Source organism: Rhinolophus hipposideros (assembly GCF_964194185.1).
Source record: "Rhinolophus hipposideros genome assembly, chromosome: 21".
Lineage (NCBI taxonomy): Eukaryota > Metazoa > Chordata > Mammalia > Chiroptera > Rhinolophidae > Rhinolophus > Rhinolophus hipposideros.
The window spans coordinates 28,538,316-28,557,946 of record NC_138067.1 but is presented as its reverse complement, the minus strand read 5'-3'; the positions used below and the strand labels follow the sequence as shown (position 1 = coordinate 28,557,946).

General features: G+C 42.0%; 1 protein-coding gene across 7 annotated transcripts in view; it reads right to left on the bottom strand.

The window, feature by feature from the left end:
- Positions 1-19,631, bottom strand: part of CDH13 (cadherin 13) — a gene marked incomplete at its 3' end in the record, with an annotated part of 1,171,491 nt that overhangs the window by 823,836 nt on the left and 328,024 nt on the right. The window contains exon 2 of one of the 7 annotated variants that reach the window (XM_081031361.1): positions 4,080-4,209. The exons of the other annotated variants lie outside the window; for them this stretch is intronic. The remainder of the gene's footprint in view (positions 1-4,079; positions 4,210-19,631) is intronic. 7 annotated transcript variants of the gene reach the window in all.

The following is a 19,631-nucleotide window of genomic DNA, read 5'->3' as shown; positions in this document are numbered from 1 at the left end:
TTAGGGGAGTCAAACCAATATATTCTCGCTGGAGGCTTGGCTGGAGACACAGGAAGCAGGATCTACATAATCTGCCTAACAGCAGTCCGCGCTTGCCAGCCACCATCTTCTCGCTAGCCCCCATTCCTTTCCTGCTAGCGTAGCCACAGCCGTTATATTAGTGGCCAATGGCTTACGGGTTACAGCTGACGGCCAACTAGCCACAGCTGCTGGCATCTGATCACAGTTGATGGCCATTTACTACCCGAGCCAGCACCTTTCTATGTGAGGCCGAGAGCCTGGAAACTGCTTTTTTGGGGTTTTGTCCCCACAGAAGCCAAGCACTATTGGACACTTGTTTTTTTCTTACAAAAAGGTCACAAAATACCCTAGTTTCTAAGCATCAAGACTGAGAATTCAAATGCAAAAATTTTAAACACTGATCTTAATCTTTGCTCAGTAAGGGTCACAAACATGTGATTTTATGATGGTTTTGAGTTTCAAGACCTCCTGTTCAATTTTTCCCCTTGTTTGGTGGCGAAACATGTACCAAATAGAGTCAGAAGAATGAAAAAGGCAATAAAATACCTGAAAATCTACATGCTTGATTTAAATACTTAAATAGTGGCTGCAAGTGAATAAAATAACCAAACTTAACATGACTCTGGGTTTCTCATCTGAGATTCCCAAATCCCAGAACAAACTTTAATTAGCACAGAATCAGTATTCCTTTGGGCTTTAGATACATCCTGTTCATTTTCTTTTACATAATGAGGTATGCAGTAATTGAATGGCATGATGGACAAGTAGTAAGCAAATATATGGTAAATATGCCCCAGATCATGTATCACTGGCCAGATCCCATTGTTTAGAAGAATTATCTAAGATCATTTGTTCTTAACCTTTCTGAATCATAAGCCCTTTTGTGAATGTGATGATATTTGTGAAACATATCCACACCTGCAGCATTTTGCATATTTGAAGGTTGATGGGCCTTTTAAAGTCCATCCCTTGGTCTCTATTCCATGTTTCTCCAGTTAAGAACTCTAATTTATATTTTGAGGATCACCTGGGAATCTCTTCACTGAAGGGAAGACCTTTAGAAAGTGAATGGCCACCATTTTGTCTCAAGTTCACAGAGAAATCCATTGAACTAGGTCTTGATACAAGAGAATGATTGAGTTTTAAAACAGACCTAGCCCACTGAATGAGAGACAAATTCCTCATTCAACAGGGAAAGTCTTTCGACATAATCTCAAATTTGGCTAATCCAAAATAAACAAATAAATGAAAAGCAAGATTTAGACAAGCAGACTTTATCTTATTGACAAGACAGACAAATACGCAATAGTTTATGGTCATCCAAAGAGTCTATACATCTTTTCATCACAATGGCACCAACCACATCCACTAAGACAAAGTACAATTTAATTTGTGTGCAGTAGGCAGAGCCTCAGAAAACGTCTGCTTAGAGAATAGATGCTCTTTGCTTGCAACAGCATATCATGATAATGCAGCAGTTCCACTGATCCTATTTAGGAGGTAACGAATTGCCCCATCTGACAGAAGTCTGGAGTGTATTGCCATAAAGCCAAAATCCATAACATCGGGAGCTAGACAGAGAGTCACAGTGAAAATAAAAAATCTACACACCATTTGGAAAATCATATTCAGTAGCCACCATGCTTTTGTTGATTTTTTTTTCCCAAAAAGCACAAAAACAATCTTTTTCAATTTGAAAAATGTCTCTGTTAATTGTGGAAACATAGAGCCTCACACTGCATTAGAGACTACACATGGAAAAGTGAATTGAACCAACTTCCTCTCAGAAGCCACCGATGGAAATAAATGGATCCAAATGAATTAATACTAAACAAGAGTTTTCGGATCATTTTTCTTTTATTGCAGGGTGGAAATAATGTTGGAAAAAAGACTGAAGTGGTGTGTTTGCCCTGATAGCATCCCCTTAACGAGAGCTGCTTCTAGAACCTTACGAGCGTTCACAGCAAACTGCTGAGTACATCTAGATACCAGGGTTAAAAGCCCATCTTATGGTAAATTACTCTAGACTCTAATTTGGCAAGAGTAAATGATTGGTGGTCCAAAAGGGGATTTGGTGCCAAGCTCCTAAATTGGGCTGTATATAATATTTTGAGACCAACATTCATTAGTATCAATTTACAAATGAATTAGGTGTAAGAAACTGACTCATACCACAACACATAACACGTATTCAACTTTTCTTTGATCACCTTAAACTTAGTTTTATTCACCCAGTGCTTTTCAAGATGGTGAAACAAATAGGGAAGGGGAGAGATTATTGACTTGCCTTTTATATCCAAGTTTATCTATTGTTCTCTGAGTGGAATTGCTATTTTTGAACAGTCACAAGAGATGTGAAATTTAGTGGATAAGTGAGGACTCTGAAGGCAGACTGCCTGGGTTTGAACCCCACCTCTGCCAAGCTCTACATAACTCAGCTTCCTTGGGCAATTTACTTCACCTCCCTGGACCTCAGTTTCTTCATCTGAAAAAAATGAGAATCAAAAGTGCATTCACCTCCTAGGTGGATTGTCAGTATTAAAAAGGACGATCCATTTAAGGATTTAGCTCATTGCCTGGCACATGTCAAACGTTCAGTAAGTGCTCGCTACGATGGTGCTACTGCTTCTAATGATGGAGAAAAGGATAAAGTAGGAGGAAAGGATAAAGAAGGAGGGGAAAAAGATATTTTCTGAGCAGGTCTCTGTGGGAAACTGTACTTCATGCTTTCCAATACACAGATTTGAAGAATGCTACAAACAAAAATAAATAAAAACAACAAAAACGACCAAGTAATATGCATACATTTCCTATAGTCTACAACCACAGGAACACAAAATCGGAGCCACTGCTAAGTGTGAAGACCTTGAGATTGAAGCCACCACCCTCAGACATACGGAAGGGAAAGACTCTGCTCTTTGCAGTTGGTAACCAGAGTAAATAAAGCTGTTTTAAGCACTCAGTCAACCGGTGTCCTCATCCATTTGTTTTTAACACCGTTACAAACATCAGAATCAAAATTACCCACCAGAAACTCTGATCAACAACCAGCTACAAGGAAACAGGTCCAAGTCAGCCTGATTCCTTGTCTTATGGACAACTGTTCTCCTCCAAAAGTAAACGACAGTTAAAATGAAAAGAAAATGACACCCAGCTGCATCTTTAAATACTGAGCAATGTGTAAGTTGTTATATACGTAGATTTTAGACTTTGGCCAATCTCGGAATATTTTCTGACTCCCAGGGCTACATCTTCTGCTGTTCCTTCAAATCTCATATAGGGACAACAGCAGGAAATTGGAGAGAGGAAGAAGAGTGACTTTGGGGGATGTATTTCTCTGCCCATACTTTTGTAAACAGCGCTTAATTAAGCTCTTCCAATGACCTAATTGGAGCTGGCTATAGTCTCCCTGCTGGGAACTGGCAATCATCCTAATGGAATAAAGACCCCCACTCTAGCTGGGGCGTGTGTTTTCCAGTACAGTGCAGCCCCCCAAACCCACCACTGACCTCTTGCCACAGGCCAGTCTGCGGCACTTATTTACGATAACTACCCAGCCCTGGTGGACATTTGTGCTTATAGTAACCCCTGTCCTGGAGTGGAAAAGTGACTTCTAAAAACAGTGCTGAGTAATTCAGACATTACCCAGCCCACATTAGAAAGGTTGACCTGCATTTATGGCTCACCCCACCATTATCCTTTCAGCCTCACACATCAATTCTCTTTGAAATGATGTTGGGGAGTCATAACCAGAAGTATAATCACATTATTACATTTCAAGAAACCCTGTATTGAAAGCAGAACTACAAATTTAAGAAACAGTCCAAGGGAAAAATAGAAAAGCTTTCATCTGGTGCATGAATATTTTAGGTAGTGTGGAAAGAGCTTTGAAATCAGACAGACCCGAGTTCTAATATTAGCTTACTGGTTTCGCAATTTCTACCCAACTGCTTAATTGCATTGGTGCTCTTATTTTCCAGATTTGTATAATGGGGATGACAATATCCACTCCATGGGGTTATTATTTATGCTAAATGAAATGGTGTTACAAGAGTAACCTGGTATCCAGGAGATAGTCAATAACTGCAAGCCTCTTTTCTTTCATGGTTCCAGTTCAAGACACCGAGTCCGCATTTGATTTTATTCCCAGGTTAGTCATCAGAGAAAGTTTTCTCAACTCAGAGCTATCTGGGGAAGAAAGTGTCCAATTACTTTCTGAAGGCTCAACGATATCCTAAATCTGGACGCATGATAGTGACAGAAGTGATCACTGCATGCATGTGAGCTTAGCTCTCGATAAAGCAAGCACAAGCCCGACACAAGGACACACTGCAGATGTCTTCTGAGAAGGCTGTGGTCTCTTTCTGTGTTGTTAGACATCAGATCTAAATAACTCCTACCACAGGGTAAAACACACACACACACACACACACACACACACACACACACACACACACACACACACACACCTGCAGGGGCCCTTGTAAATCTTACCATTTATTTGATTCTCAACCAAATGACAGATACATCTTGAATATTAAATTAAATTAATATTTGAACCTGAATCTAAATTATACTTTCTTTTTTCTAAACATAATGATCAGCAACTCTTTGGGTAGAGGAGAGGAAGTCTCTGTTTTCTAGTTAAACAGCCGCCTGGAGATGGGATGGTGATAAATTTAATTTATTGAGCTAATTCAGACCCACTGATAGTCGCTGCCTGAAGTGATGTAATAAAAAGTGTTCTGAGGTCTTGAGGAGTAGGGTCATGAACTAGTAGGAAGTGACTACTGCCCTTGAAGTGGGCAATGGAATAGTGGCAGCACAAGTGTCATCTATCTGCTATCTTTGGTCCAGGGCTTTGGGCTGACGGTGCATGGTGGTAATAATCTTTTTGTGGCTACTATTGCCTTTGCTCTAAACATTTTTTAAAAATTAATTAATTAATTATTATTTTTTTTAAAGTTAAACTTCTTCTTCGACTACCTCTTGGATATGCAAATCAGCACATTTGAGTGGTAGCCCATATGAGGCTCCCAGAGCTGGTTTCTATGAAATCACACTGCTAATGCAGAGTATACAGCAAACTTTATTTAATAGCAACTGAGAAGTCACCATTCTTTCCCATAGTGAAAGATAAATTTATAGGAAACACTATTACGAGATATTACAATACAAACAGTGGAACCTTATCTTATCTGGACTGCTGAACTTTCAGGTCAAGTTATAAAAGAATGAGGAGTAAGTTTTGCCAAGTGCATGCCCAAGCATGGATCAGATCAAATGTGCACCGTGCTGGGCTCATTTGGAGGAAGGAAAAGATGACAGAATCCTGCCCCTTTGGGGCATTCAGTCTAATTGAAAAGGGGAAACTCCCACATATAATGTCAGCAGGGCTGACGTTCAGCCAGTACACACAGGAACAGACATTGTGGAAACACTGGCCCACCACTGTGGCCCTACATAAAAAGCTCACACTGGGAGAGAAGATCCAAGATGGCGGAGTAGATAAAAGCTGCGCTTGCCTCATCCTGTGAACATTAAAACTACAACTAAATTATAGAACAATCAACCTAGAGAATCATCTGAAGTCTAGCTGAACATTAGTTTTATAACTGAGGATATAAAGAAGAAACCAGGAGGAGACTGGTAAAAGGAGCAGAGATGCGAAACGGCTGGTCCTAAACCTCCGTGTGGCGATTGAAAATTGGGATAGATATCTCAGCCACAAAGGTTCCCTAGGAAGGAGCAAGGGACCCCAGCTCCCCATACCAGGATCCCGAGCCTAGAGTACTGGTTATGGGAAGAGGAACCCCCACAAATCTGGCTGTGAAAAAGAGTGGGGATTCCAACCATCCAGGTGGATGGAAGGCTGCAGGAAACCCAGACATCCTTTTAAAAGGCCTACGCAGGTACTCACCCCAGGCTCCAGCGGAGGGACGGAGACTCTGGGGGCATTGGAGACATAGTGAGAGAGACAGAGTTGTGTAACTTCAGGCGAGGACTAGAGGGACAGCCCCCATTTTTCCTGTGTGGGGGGTCCTCCTCCTATGCAGCTGGCAGACAGGCGCCATCTTTGAGCCCGCCCCCACAAGCCAAATCTGAATCTGATTGGCCTGCTGAGCTCTGCAGCTCCAACCTGCTGACTCATGGAGACCCTGCCTCACCCAACTTACACACTGCAGGCTTTATTAGAGGCTGAACCTTAGGGAAGCCAGCAGGTGGCAGCAGGCCTCAGAGTGTCCTGGATTTTTGCGGAGCTACCCCAGACCTGGTACTGGTAGCAGCTGTCCTCAGCTCACGGGGTGGCCTTTCCCACATGCCTGAAGGTGTAGCACAGGCAGCAACCAATCATCAATCACTTTGTAGTTCCTAACAGGTACTTCCTGGCCAGTCATAGGCAGTAGCTGACCTGGGCCTTCACAAGAGCCATTCCCAAGACCCCAGAACCAGCATACTTGGAGGATGGCTTCAGACCACAGCAGAGCACCACCCAATTAGCCCCACAAATGGCACACACAAAGGGCAGTCTCAACAGGCACCAAGGCCCATTGTTGCTCCATGGGGTAAATCCCCTGCACCAGCAGCCCATAAGCTGTGGATGTGGCCAAATCTCACATCTAGTCAATCTGAGTGTCAATCCCATCCACTGACATGCCAACAGCAATCAAGGCTCAACTATAACAGGAGGGCACATACAAACCACCCAAGGGACACTCTTACAGCTCCCAAAGCAGGTGAGCAGGGAGATTGTACCACTGGGCCCCACAGGACACCTACTACATAAGGCCACCCAGCAAGACTGGGAGACATAGCAGCCCTACTTAATATATAGAAACAAACACAGAGAGGCAGCTAAAATAAGGAAACAAAGAAATGCATTCCAAATGAAAGAACAGAAGAAAACTCCAGAAAAGGGACTAAATGAAATGGAGGCAAGCAACCTACCAGATACAAAGTTCAGAACGATGGTTATAAGCATGCTCAGGGAACTCAGTGAGAACCTCAACAGAGAGAGAGCAAACATAGAAAGGGACATGTGAACTACAAAAAGAACCAGTCAGAAGTGAAGGATACAATAAATGAAAGGAAGACTGCACCAGCAGGAATCACCAGCAGACTAGGTGAAGCAGAGGATCGAATCAGAGATTTGGACGACAAGGTAGCAGAAAACACCCAATTGGAAGAGCAAAAAAAAAAAGAAAAAAATAAAAAGAATCAAACATTGAGGATAGTTTAAGAGACTTATGGGACAACATCAAGTATAATATTTGCACCATAGGGGTACCAGAAGGAGAAGAACAAAAGCAAAGGATTGAGAATCTATTTGAAGAAATAATGACTGAAAACTTTCCTAACCTGGTGAAGGAAATAGACATACAAGCCCGGGAAGTGCAGAGAGCCCCCCAAATGATGAACCCAAACAGGCTCAAACCGACACATTATAATTAAAATGGCAAAGGTTAAAGACAAAGAGAATCCTAAAAGCATCAAGAGAAAAGCAGTTAGTTACCTACAAGGGAGCTTCCATAAGAATATCAGCTGATTTCTCAAAAGAAACTTTGCAGGCCAGAAGGGATTGGCACAAAATATTCAAAGTGATGAAAAACAAGGCTTCACAACCAGGACTACTCTAACCAATAAGACTATCATTTAAAACTGAAGGACAGATAAAGAGCCTCCCAGACAAAAAGAAAACTGAAGGAGTTCATTACCTTCAAACCAATATTACAAGGAATGTTAGAGGGATTTCTTTAAGATGAAAAAAAGGATAAAAATATGAATAATAGAATGGCAATAATTACATATCTATCAATAATTGCTTTCAATGTAAGTAGATTAAATGCTCCAATGAAAAACGTGTGGCTAAATGGACAAGAAAACAAAAACCTTATATATGCTGCCTACAAGAGACTGACTTCAGATTGAAAGACACACACAGATTAAAAGTAAAGGGATGGAAAAACTTATTTCATGAAAATAAAAATGAAAAAAAAAAAAAAAAAGGTTGAGGCAGCAACCCCAGCAATACTTATACCAGACAAAGTAGACTTTAAAATAGTGGCTATAACAAGAGACAAAGAAGGACCCAGTAATCCCATTTCCTCGTATTTATCCAAAGAAATACAAAATGCTGCTTCGAGGGGATATGTACATCCATATATTCATTGCAGCATTGTTTACAATGGCCAGAATTTGGAGGCAGCAGGGGTGTATGTCAATAGACGAATGGATAAAGAGGAGGTGGTACACATATACAGTGGAATATTGCTCAGCGAGGGAAGGGAACGGGTTCTTGCCATCTGCAGCAGCATGGATGGACCTGGAGGTAAGCTTGCCTCCATTATGCTGAGTGGAGCGTCAGACAGAGAAAGACAGATGCAATATGATTTCACTTATATGTGGAATTTAAAGAACAAGATAAACAAAATTGAAACAGATTCATAAATGCAGAGAACATTTTGATGGTTGCCAGATGGGAGGGAAGTTGGGGGGTGAGTGAAAAAGGAGGAAGGGATCAAGAAGTACAAATTGGTTGTTACAAAGTAGTTATGGGGATGTAGGGTGTAGTGTAAGGATTATAGTTAATAATATTGTAATAACTACATACAGTGTCAGAAGGGTACTAGATTTATCGGGGTAACAGATGGGAGGGGGGTTGGGCAACAGGGTAAAAAAGGTGAAGAGATTAAGACGTACAAATTGGTAGTTACAAAATAGTCATGGGGATGTGAAGTACAGCATAGGGAATATAGTCAATAAAATGGTAATAACTATGTATAGTGCCAGGTGGGTGCTAGATTAGTTAAGGGGATCATTTCTTAAATTATATAAATGTCTAACCATATGCTGTACACCTGAAATTAATATAAAATAATATTGAATGTCAACTGTAACTGAAAAATTAAAAAGGGGAATAAGGTTCACATTTCAAGGTATAAAACAAATAAGTTATGGGGATGTAATGTACAGCGTAGGAAATATAGTCAATACCGTGTTTCCCTGAAAATAAGACCTAGCCAAACCATCAGCTCTAATGTGTCTTTTGGAACAAAAATTAATATAAGACCCGCTCTTATTTTAATATAAGACCCGGTCTCATATAACATAATATAAGACTGGGTATAACATAATATAATAATATACTACACTATGCTATACTATACTATGCTATACTATAATATAATATAATAAAATAATGTCTTATATAAGATCAGGTCTTATATTAATATTTGCTCCAAAAGACGCATTAGAGCTAATGGTCCAGCTAATTTCAGGGAAACACGGTAATATTGTAATAGTGTTATACGGTGTCAGATGGTTACTGGACTTATCATGGTGATCATTTCTTTATGTATATAAATGTTGAATAACCATTGTGTACACCTGAAAGTAATAGAACATTGTACAGTACCTACATTTTTAATAAAGATCTTTAAAAAATAAAAGTAAATACAATAAAAAGCTCATACTCTGAGACCCCTGAGTTCCCTTCCCTAGTGCTCCACCCTTCCCGTGGGGACCCCCTAGAACTTCTTATAATTCAGCAATTAAAGGGTTAATGCACGTCACAGAGGGAAACTCCAGGTACTCTCTGTAGCCACTAGGACCAGTGTCCATTCTGATTGAACAAGGTGTTAAGTATTTATCGTGGACTCAATGCCAAAATATCACAAATATATTTTGTTTCCAGGGCCCATGAATAAAGTTTTATTGGCACATGGCCACACCCATGCATTCATGTGTTGTCAGACTTGAGTTGTAGCAATAGAGACTATCTGGCCCAGAAAGCCTAAAATATTTACTATTTGGTCCTTTATAGCGAATGTTTGCTGATCCCCCATCACCACGAGCACCTTCCTTGGAATATTAAAACATTCTACGGACTTTCTTTGCTCAAATAAAATAACACCACTTTTGCTGATTTGCAGAAAAATATGTAATGGATATGCTTCTCAAATTAAAAACAAATTTGCCCTGCAAATAGTTCTTAAAACCTACACAAATGAATATTAACAGTCATAAGTATGAACTGAAAAGATAAATCCTAAGAAAAATCAACATGGAAAAATGCAGCCTTAGACTGCAAATATGTAAATTTCCTGAGAGTGGGGATGAGGTCTATTCTTCCCTGTTGAAATCACAGCTCCTAGAGAGCTGCTTAGCCCAGAACAGGGATTCGGTATCTGATCGTTCAATAAAATAATGAATTACTGGGGTTATTTTTGGACTGCTCTCTGAGGAGGTGTTGAAGGTGGTTGTAAATGAAGAGATGAGTAGGCATTAGAGAGAAGATTCTAGGCAAGACTTGGTACAGCCAGGGACCCATGTATTCCCACCCATCCACAGGGGGCAGAAGAGACAAGTGGCACAAAATCCAGGTTCTAGGTAGAATCAGAGAATTGAGTTCCCCTGGTTTTGCCACTGTATTTTACCTTGGGCCAGCCATTTCACCTTCCAGAACTTTTGTTTCCTGTTTGTAAAATGCCTCTCAGGGAACTGTCAGATTTAATCAGACAATGTACATAAGGAAACTGACACGAGGCTGTAAGTTCCAAGAGGGCAATGGGTTTGTCCATTTTGTTCACTGAATTGCATCCCAGGGCCCAGAGCATTCTTTAAAAGCAATAGACACAATAAATGTTTGTTGGATGAAAATAAATAAATAAATGAATGAATGGTGACAATCTTTTTTCATTGTGTTAAGTGAAGAGTGATACGATCTGTTTGGATACCTACAGAGTCTATAGAAGATGGAGAGTCAGTAATTAGGGTACTTTTCCAGAATGGGCCAAGGAGCTCATCAGGACCCAAGATAGAACCTGACACAGAGGGGCCAGTTCATGACAATAGCTGTTGTTTTCCTCCTGCTGGGTGTCCGAAGTGGGACTGAGCAGCCCAAAGGTGGCCCTTGGTGAGGAATAGGTGGTAGGGTGGTTATTAAGGGTAAAGGGTCTACAGATAACTTGCTTGGGTGCAGAACTCTGTTCCACTATTTCCTCATTGTATGACCTTGGGTGAAATGTTCAACCTGGCTAAATCTCCTTCCCCTCATCTGTAAAGTGGAGATAATATAGTACATGATTCACACAGTTAGCTCAAGCATTTGACAAAACAAGTCGGGGCAAGTGGCTGGTATATGATAACGAGCCTTTAAAAATGGAAGTCGGCGTCACTTAGAAAGGGATGCCATGTTGAGGCTCCCTGATCCCTTTAGGCCCAGGTTCATTCCAAGTTGTCATTTGAATGGCCTTTTCAGTTTCCCTCCCCACTGTCCCTCCCCTTAGTTCAGGTTGCTAACATAGAGTGTGTGTGGCCTTCGTGACAACCAACTCAGGGGGCCACAGAGGCCATAGTTAGCATGGACCCTTAATTTCCAGTCCACACAATTAGCCATGACCTAGGGCTCTCGGATCAGAAGCTAAAACTGGCAAGCAGAGCTATGAGGGTCCCACCCAACTGGATGGTGTCATTTGGTGAAGGGGCGTGTGGGTCTGCTGGAGATGAGTAGTACGCAGACCAAACGTCCTGGACACTGCTAAGGAAAGTTTCTTCTTCTGAAATCAATGCTCGTTACCTGTAGACCAGAGCAGAGAACTCTGAGCACTGCGAGGAATGCGCATAACTGTTTTCCTAGACCATGCATGACACAGCCATTGTTGGAGTCCTGAATCTTGGAAATGAATTGCTTTTCTGCCAGTGCAGGACATAAGGGGGAGTGTACAGGTTCTGTGAGGGAGGAATTCAGACAGAAGAATCAACCTGGAAGGAACTGAAGTAGGAAAAATTGGTTTAAATTATTCTACAACTTCAGAGATAAAACATCCTAACAGCTGGAAATGAAAACTATAGTTTTTGAAATATTAAGGCTGAAGGGGTATAATATTTATAGGCTGTTTGGCTAAGGTATGACAACATAAATATTCATTTCTGTCAAGGAGAAATTAAGCCTGCGTTTGAGAAAATGGGATTGGATTCAGTATCGTCAAGTATTTTCTAAATTAACAAAATGTGCTAGGTGCTACGGGGGTCAGATGTGAAACTTTTAAAGAATGATTTTATGTTGTTTTCTGGCCAACCCTCATAGTTTGTCTCAAAAGGAAATATATGAAATGATTCTCCAGCACACCCCCAGAGTTCCCTCTCAAGGGCAGGGGGAGGAGGGAGGTGGGCATAAACTCCTTTATGTGCAAATGATTTAAACCTGATTTACAGCATTCTCAAGAACAACAGAGAGGATTATTTCACAGAACTGGTGAGTTTGCTGGGAGGACCTATATCCTAGCTCCTTTCCTGGATTCTCCCACTTAAGGCTGTCCTCAGTGAAGGAGCTTTTGCAGACAATATTATTATATCTGGGCTATTTTAACCTGGCAAAGGCCTGGTGTCTCCTGATAGACTTACTTATTTAAAGCCACTCACCACTGCCCCAGGCAGTCCCTTATTTTGCTAACTTCAAGAGGAAACCTCTGAGAGGCCCATCTTCGGCTTAAATGGTTGCCCTGAGATGATGGTGCCTTCACTAAACCTTCTAATCTCCTTCCCTCTAGGACCTTTCACAGAATTGCAAAAGGGTTTGGGGAGCAGCTACATTGATTCCTCCCTAGCACAGAAATCTACATAACAGACAAGAGGAAGGGGGCTGTGGAGAATAAAATGAGTGATACCAGAATTTGCTCTGCTACTCTATTGGGCATAAAAATACTTTCAGGGTTTTGACTTTTAAATGGTGCGGCCCAGTAGGGGTTCACTGAGCACAGGGCAGACTGACACGGAAATAAGAATAATCAGTCAGGAGAAGGGTCTTTGAAACTGGAGACAGGGAACTCAATTGGATAATGAAACACTGGGGACTCCACAGGGTATTTTTTCACCTCTACAAAGAACTTTCAATTAAATGCTTTTTCATTTGGACAGGGGGGGTGGAGCTATTTTTTTTTCCTCTCTCATTTCCACAGAGAGTATCTCCTGGGTTCCTGACCCCATTTTCTTTCTGCTTTTTATGGCCTCTTCTCACTCCCTCTTGCGATCCACAGTGCCTGCACACCCTGCCTTCTTACAGGTTGATGGAAATCCCCCACGTTGCCCTTGGAAATGCTCATGACCAAGGAAAGACACAATGGCTTCACTAGGTGATGCATTGGTGATGGTTCCAGAGGCTTCTAGTGCCTCCATTTCATGGGCCACTTGTTTAGCTGCTTCTGAAATGCCTTAGTGCTATGAAGGCTGCATTGAACTTAGCCATCTGTGAATAACTCCATCAGAGGCAGATTCAAATCCAAAGTCAAGACGGCTGCCTGGCCAGAATGTCATCCTGTCTCACAGGGGCCAGCAAGAGTGATTTCCTGACAATACGAGTCCCTGTGCTCTTATCTCTCCCTTGGGAGCCCTTGGGAGTGTGCTGTTTATTACATGCGGACTTTCTTACAAATCAATTAGCACTTGGCACTTTATAGTCTGGAATGATGTCACACAGCCTGTAAGTAGTCAGGCGTTAGATGATGATTTCAAAATTAATGGTCATTAGCCTAGCAGAGATACGCATTTCTTTCCTGGAGTGTGACAAGGTAGGAGGAATACAAGAAACAGATAAAGGGCTCCTGAGGCTGGGGCCATACAGCCAATTCAATGCACCCTTATTAAAAGTCTGTGGGTACCAGGCTTGGTGCTTGGTGTTTTGTGCTTTGTACAGTGGCATAAAAGACACAGCTTTTGTCTCAAGGGTCTTATGGACCAATGGAGGGAGCCAGGGATCTTAACCTGAAGTCCCAGACTTGGAAAGACGTTATAAATGGTCTTTAGGGAATACAAAAACCTCCAGAATTGTACATAAACTAAATTTGTAGTTGTATAAATAAGGGCATGCACACATATGTGCATAATTTTGGGGGGGAGGCGGTAATGGAACCACGGGTTTTATCAGAAAAGGGATATATGACATCCCCACACCCAAAACTACCAACTACTAGTCTAGTATCTTTTTACTTTGCTTCCCCAAGCATGTGAGGATGGATGAATGGTGATTAAATGAGTGATGATTTCCATGCTAGGAAGGACAAACAGGTCAGCCTGTCTGACAGATGTCCTCTGTCCAGGACAGACAGGAGATAGAAGCAAATCTTATCTGAGGTTGTAAGGATAAGAAGTCAAGGAATTGGGGAAAGTTCAGAGTAGAATGGCGCCTGTGAAGAAGAGTGAAAATGGGAAGGACAGAGCGAGTGCTCAAAGCCAGGAGAGCCTGCCTGGGTACTCCAGCCAGAGCAGGTAGAACACAGAGATAAAAGGTCAGGAGCAACAGGTCAGACTACTCAAGTACAAGCGCAATATGGGAGGAAGGTGAACCATAAAGACTCAGAGAGGGGTCTCAAGGAGATTTTAAGAACTTGGGTTTGCGATCAGGCAGCTTTGAGTGCAAACCCTGCCTCTATGCTTTGTTAGCTTCTCTTTGCTTTGTTTCTCCAGCTGCAAAATGTGATACACACTACCTCCTCAGGGGTTACTGAGAAGAATAAATGGAAGAACTCATACAAAGCGCAAAGCTGTTGCTCAGAATAGGGCTTTGATTGAATTCCAGGGAAGGGTTGGATCCCCGTAAAAGGCTACAATTAGAGTGGATACGCACTGCCATGGTTTGATGTCACATAAGTGTTCCAAAAATTTATTCACATTCATTTCTCTTCTCCTGTACATTCTTCCTCCTCTCATATGGCTCTTGCAAGGTACTGCCTACTTTTGAACTAAATTTACTTTCTTTGTATCAATCAAAGCCTCTGCATATGAAATTTCTCCATTTCCCTTTGAGGACATGATGACTTTCCTGGTAGAGAATTATTAGGAAATCTGATGAGGGAGAAGAATGCTCTCGACTTTCCATTTGACTGCTCTCCCTCTCCTTCACCACCATCCTCTCTGCAGCTACCAAGCTTTGTTGATTCAGTCTCTCCCATGTGGGTTCTTAGGCCCCTGGCAATTCCATCCACCTGCAGCAGTACCCCCAATTGTCACTGGATGATTGCAGTTGTCACCTGATGGGTCTTCTCGTCACCACTTACTCTCTTCTTCTACTTCTCCCTTACAAGGCTCAACAACGAATCTTCCTACAACACCATTTCATGTAAAGTCCTTTGCAAATGTTGTTCCTCATAGAATAAAGAACAAATTCCTCCCATGGCATTCAAGGCCTTTCATAAATTGGTCCAGTTGGATTTCCTGATCTCATCTCTCACCCCATCTCTCCACACACCTGATGCTCCAGAACCCACTGAGTATCCGTCATTCCCTCAAGGGGCCACGTGTTTGCACAGTCCATGCCTGGAACACCCTCTCACAATGGGCCACCTTCCATAATAAATCACCTCTCTCTCTCTCTCTCTCTCTCTCTCTCTCTCTCTCTCTCTCTCTCTCTCTCTCTCTCTCTCACCCCCTCACCCCCAACCTTAACTAGCTATGAAGCACTTACAGCATTTGGCTTTTTACTAACATATAGTTGATTGCTTATTTTTCTCTTCTCTGACCAGAGATTATCTCCTTGAGGCAGGCACCATATATTATTTAGTTCCATATCTTTCCAGCACCTGGTTCAGTGTCTTGTATGAACAAGGCAGCCAATACATAATTGATGAATCCGTTAAGATGAATCTAGGCCCCGTATTTGATTAATGGAGTATTTCCTAATTCAGTGGTTGTCAAAGTGTGACCTGCTGATCTCTAAGGGTCCCTGAAACCTTTCCAGCACGTGTATAAGGTCAAATCTATTTTTATAGTCATTCCAAGATATTATTTGCCTTTTCCACTCTTATTCTCCTACAAATGTACAGTGTATGAAAGGTTCATTGATAGTTTCAGATTCCATACCACAATTACCCTTTAAGAAACTGGTACTTCTTGAGCATCAAAGAAGAATAGCCATAGTAATCTCAAAAGACTTAAAATGCTCATCCCTTTTTCAACTACATATCTGTGTGAGGCACGATTTTCTTCACTTTCTTCAACTAAAACAATGTATCACAACAAACTGAATGCTGAAAGAGCTTTGAGAACTCAGCTGACCCCACTTAAGCCATTTGAGATTTGCAAAAATGTAAAACAATGCTACTCTCCTCACTACGTTTTTTTTGGTATATGTAGTTATGTTTTACAAAAATATGCTACTTATGCTAGTATTTAATGGGCTTGTGATCATTTTAAAATCAATTAATGAGTATATATGTAAAATGTTCTGAGTTTTAATCTCAAATATGGTCAATATCCAATAGGTAAAATCCACATAAAAATGTTTTAGAGTTCTCAACTATTTTTAAGAGTGTGAAGGGATCTTGAGACCAAAAATTTTAAGAATCACTCTCCAAACTTTGCTTCCTGAATACCAGATCTCTTAAAAATGTTCCTAGGTCTTTTTCTAGTGGGGGGGAAAGTGAGTTGGGGAGGGGGTGTCATGCTGTTTTTTGGTCTGGGAAAGCTGTGTTAAATAAAGTGAAATGTTAAATACATTTCTTTTTTTCATGACCTCCCAAAGTTTTTATTTTGCTAATGTTCTTTATAAATATCTAAGGGCCATATTGGGGATTAATTGGTTTTCTCTTGCTGAGTAACAAGATTATCACAAATTTAGCTGCTTAAGACAAAACAGGTTTTATTATCTTGCTGTTTCTGTGGTTTAGGGCTCCAGTCACAGTTTAGGGGGTTTCTTTGCTTCAGGGCCTCCCCAGGCTGCCATCTAGGAGTCAGCTGGGGCTCTGGTCTTTTCAGATGCTCACCTAGGAAAGGACCCACTTTTAAGCTCCCTCAGGGTGTTGGTAGAATTCATCTCAGGGTGCTAGAACAAAGTCTGTTTGCTCGCTGGCCATTGGCCAAGAGCTATGCTTCCTGTCTACAGGCTGCTCACCAGTTCTTTCCCTTCTCACAGGCTCTCTGACAACAGGTAGTTTACTTTTTTTAAAGCAGGCAATGGAGAGTCTCCCCAGGGCTAGGGGTGTGTCTTACATAGCAGAATAGCCTTGGAGAAGTGACACCCATTTTCTTTTGCATATTCTATTGGCTAGAAGCAAGTCACAGGTCCTTCCACACTTAAAAGGAGATTACGCTGGGCATGAACACAGTGGGGGCAGAAATTATGGGTGCCACCCTTCTTACCACAGGAATAGTCTATGCTTTGTTCTCACTTACATGACCAAATAATTCTTTTGTGTGCCTATTAATACTAATTCTCAAGAAGCGCTCTTTGAGAAATGTTGATCTAAAGCATTCAGTATAATTAAACATATTGCCTTCTCCCAATGTATGTACTTTGTGTGTGTGTGTGTGTGTGTGTGTGTGTGTGAAGCATAATTTTAAACTCCACTAATCAGTAAGTCAGTAAAGCTTCAGGACTGTCTAGATGAGGAAGCAATCCTTCATGTACAGCAAGCAAAAGCTAAAGAAGGGACGTTCCCCTTAAGCAAAGGTGAGGGCTGTTCTGAGACAGAGGGTGTCAAGAGGGAAATACCCATTTACTGCCTTGTCACCCCGATTCTCCACAGGAGCATGCCCACAATGCCTGGCCACAGAAAGGAGACACTTACTGTGCAGGCTGTTCAGATGTGACGCCCAAAATTGGGATCTCAGATATGATGGCTTTCAGAATCTGAAGATAGGACTACAGATGGCCTAAGACTCTTAGACTGGGAAGAAACCATTGAGACCCATGGGCTTTGTGCAGACAGCACTATTTTTCAAATAAAATATGAATTGACACTCTCGATTAAAATAAACAACAACAAAAAGAGTGCACTGCTCTGGCAAAAATGCGGTATCCTGCCCACCAGAACTTCCAGTGGTCCCCCATCTTTCTGAAACTCAGAATGCCCTCTGAAATGATTTTTCCTGCTTGGCTCCCTCATTATACACTGGAAAAAAACTAAGCACCCAGGAATGGAAGGGTTCTAGCAAAGCCACACCCCCAAGTCTGGACCATCCATTCTTGGGAGACCTCCTTACTATAATTCAGAGTGGTCCTCAAAGGTGGGCTGTATCTCCTCAGAGGGTCCCACGGCCTCGCCACACATTGTGTCCTCTAGCATCACCTTAAGAAGACTCTCCCTCATGCGTTCACAATCTCTGTCATTAACTCCCAGTCTTAGGGAATCAGACTGAATTAGCTCTTTGTGTAATTAACCAGAAAAGCACTTACATTTTGTCACATCTCTAATTTCTGTGAGCAACCCAACCACATAAAAACGGAAGATTGACTGCCTCCGAAACCCTTCAAGACACCCTAAGTTGAGGGGGTGATGGGGTATAAAATCCTCAGAAGAATGGGAGAAGGCCAAAGTTGGGCTCACCTGGACAAGCCTTATCAACTTGAATCTAATCTGAGTTCCTTAGCTCTATGGATGTAAGAAGAAGCAGTCAAGGCAGCAAAAGAAACCTCCTTTGGAACAGAGGCAAGTCCAAAAAGGAAACATACAATCGACAGCCTAGTGGGGGATTCCACCTGGAAGCTCACCTCTACCTGTGCCTAAGCCCCGCCTATGTTCTTGCCAACACCCTTCTACAAAAGTTGATCCAAAGGCTTAATGAGCCAAAAAGCGTTAAGAGTCGTGCATGTGAATAATGCCACTGATTCTTGCTTCTTTAATTGGATGCAAATAGCATCACCTGGGCTCTGTATCCCAGGCTCTATCCTGCTCTTTGTCACAGAGCACTCTAATGCACCCTGTTCTGAAGAGCCTGGCAGGAAAGGAAGACATTAACTGTGAGATCTGCTGGCTTCTGCCAAATTCACAAACACTGGCAGCTAAGCCTATAGATAGAATGAGGTAATTTTATGCAAATGCTCTGTGCTATTCCCTGAGCCCCAAGATTAGAGATGTCAGAAAATGTAAGTGCTCCTCTGCTTAATAACACAAAGAACGAATTCAGTCTGATTCTCTAAGTGGGGGGAGGTACAGAGCAGCAGGAGCTGTGAACGTGTGGAGGAATGGTCTCCTGAGGCTGAGTCTAGAAAGGGCCAGGTGTGTGCAGAGGCTGTGGGACCCAATGGGGGAAACAGAGCCACCGTATGAGGGTCACTCTGAATCTCACTGAGAAGGCATCCCAAGGCTCACATGGCTCTCGGGGCTTGGCCATCTCCCATGTACTTGCTGGAAGTGTGAGCAGATGTAATGGGCAGTAATGAGCCTACCCTGCTGCTTGGACAGGACCCAGGCTGAGTCCAGGCTGCAAGGTTTGGGAACAAAACCTGGAAGCCACATGCAAAGGACACACCTCTTTTCCCCCCTTTCTGAAAGAGGCACTTGGTCCTGAGTGTATTTCTCCCAGTTTCTTGGCGACACATTTCTCCATTTTTATATGTCAAATTATATTTGGCCATAGTCTCCAAAGGGCACTGACTTATTATTGAAACAGGGTACTTTTTGAAGATGATTTTACATCTTGCAAATGGTATGTGGCAATGGAATGCTTCAGGGGAAAACAGATGGCACCATTCTCCTATGTATTGTGTCCTAGGTGTAGCACAGGGATTACATGTCAGTTTTCGGATTTGCAGGTTTTAATTTTCAGGTTATCCTGAGGTATCGATGATGTTTTTTTGAGATTAGAAAACATACACCCCCTCCCTCCAGCCGTTG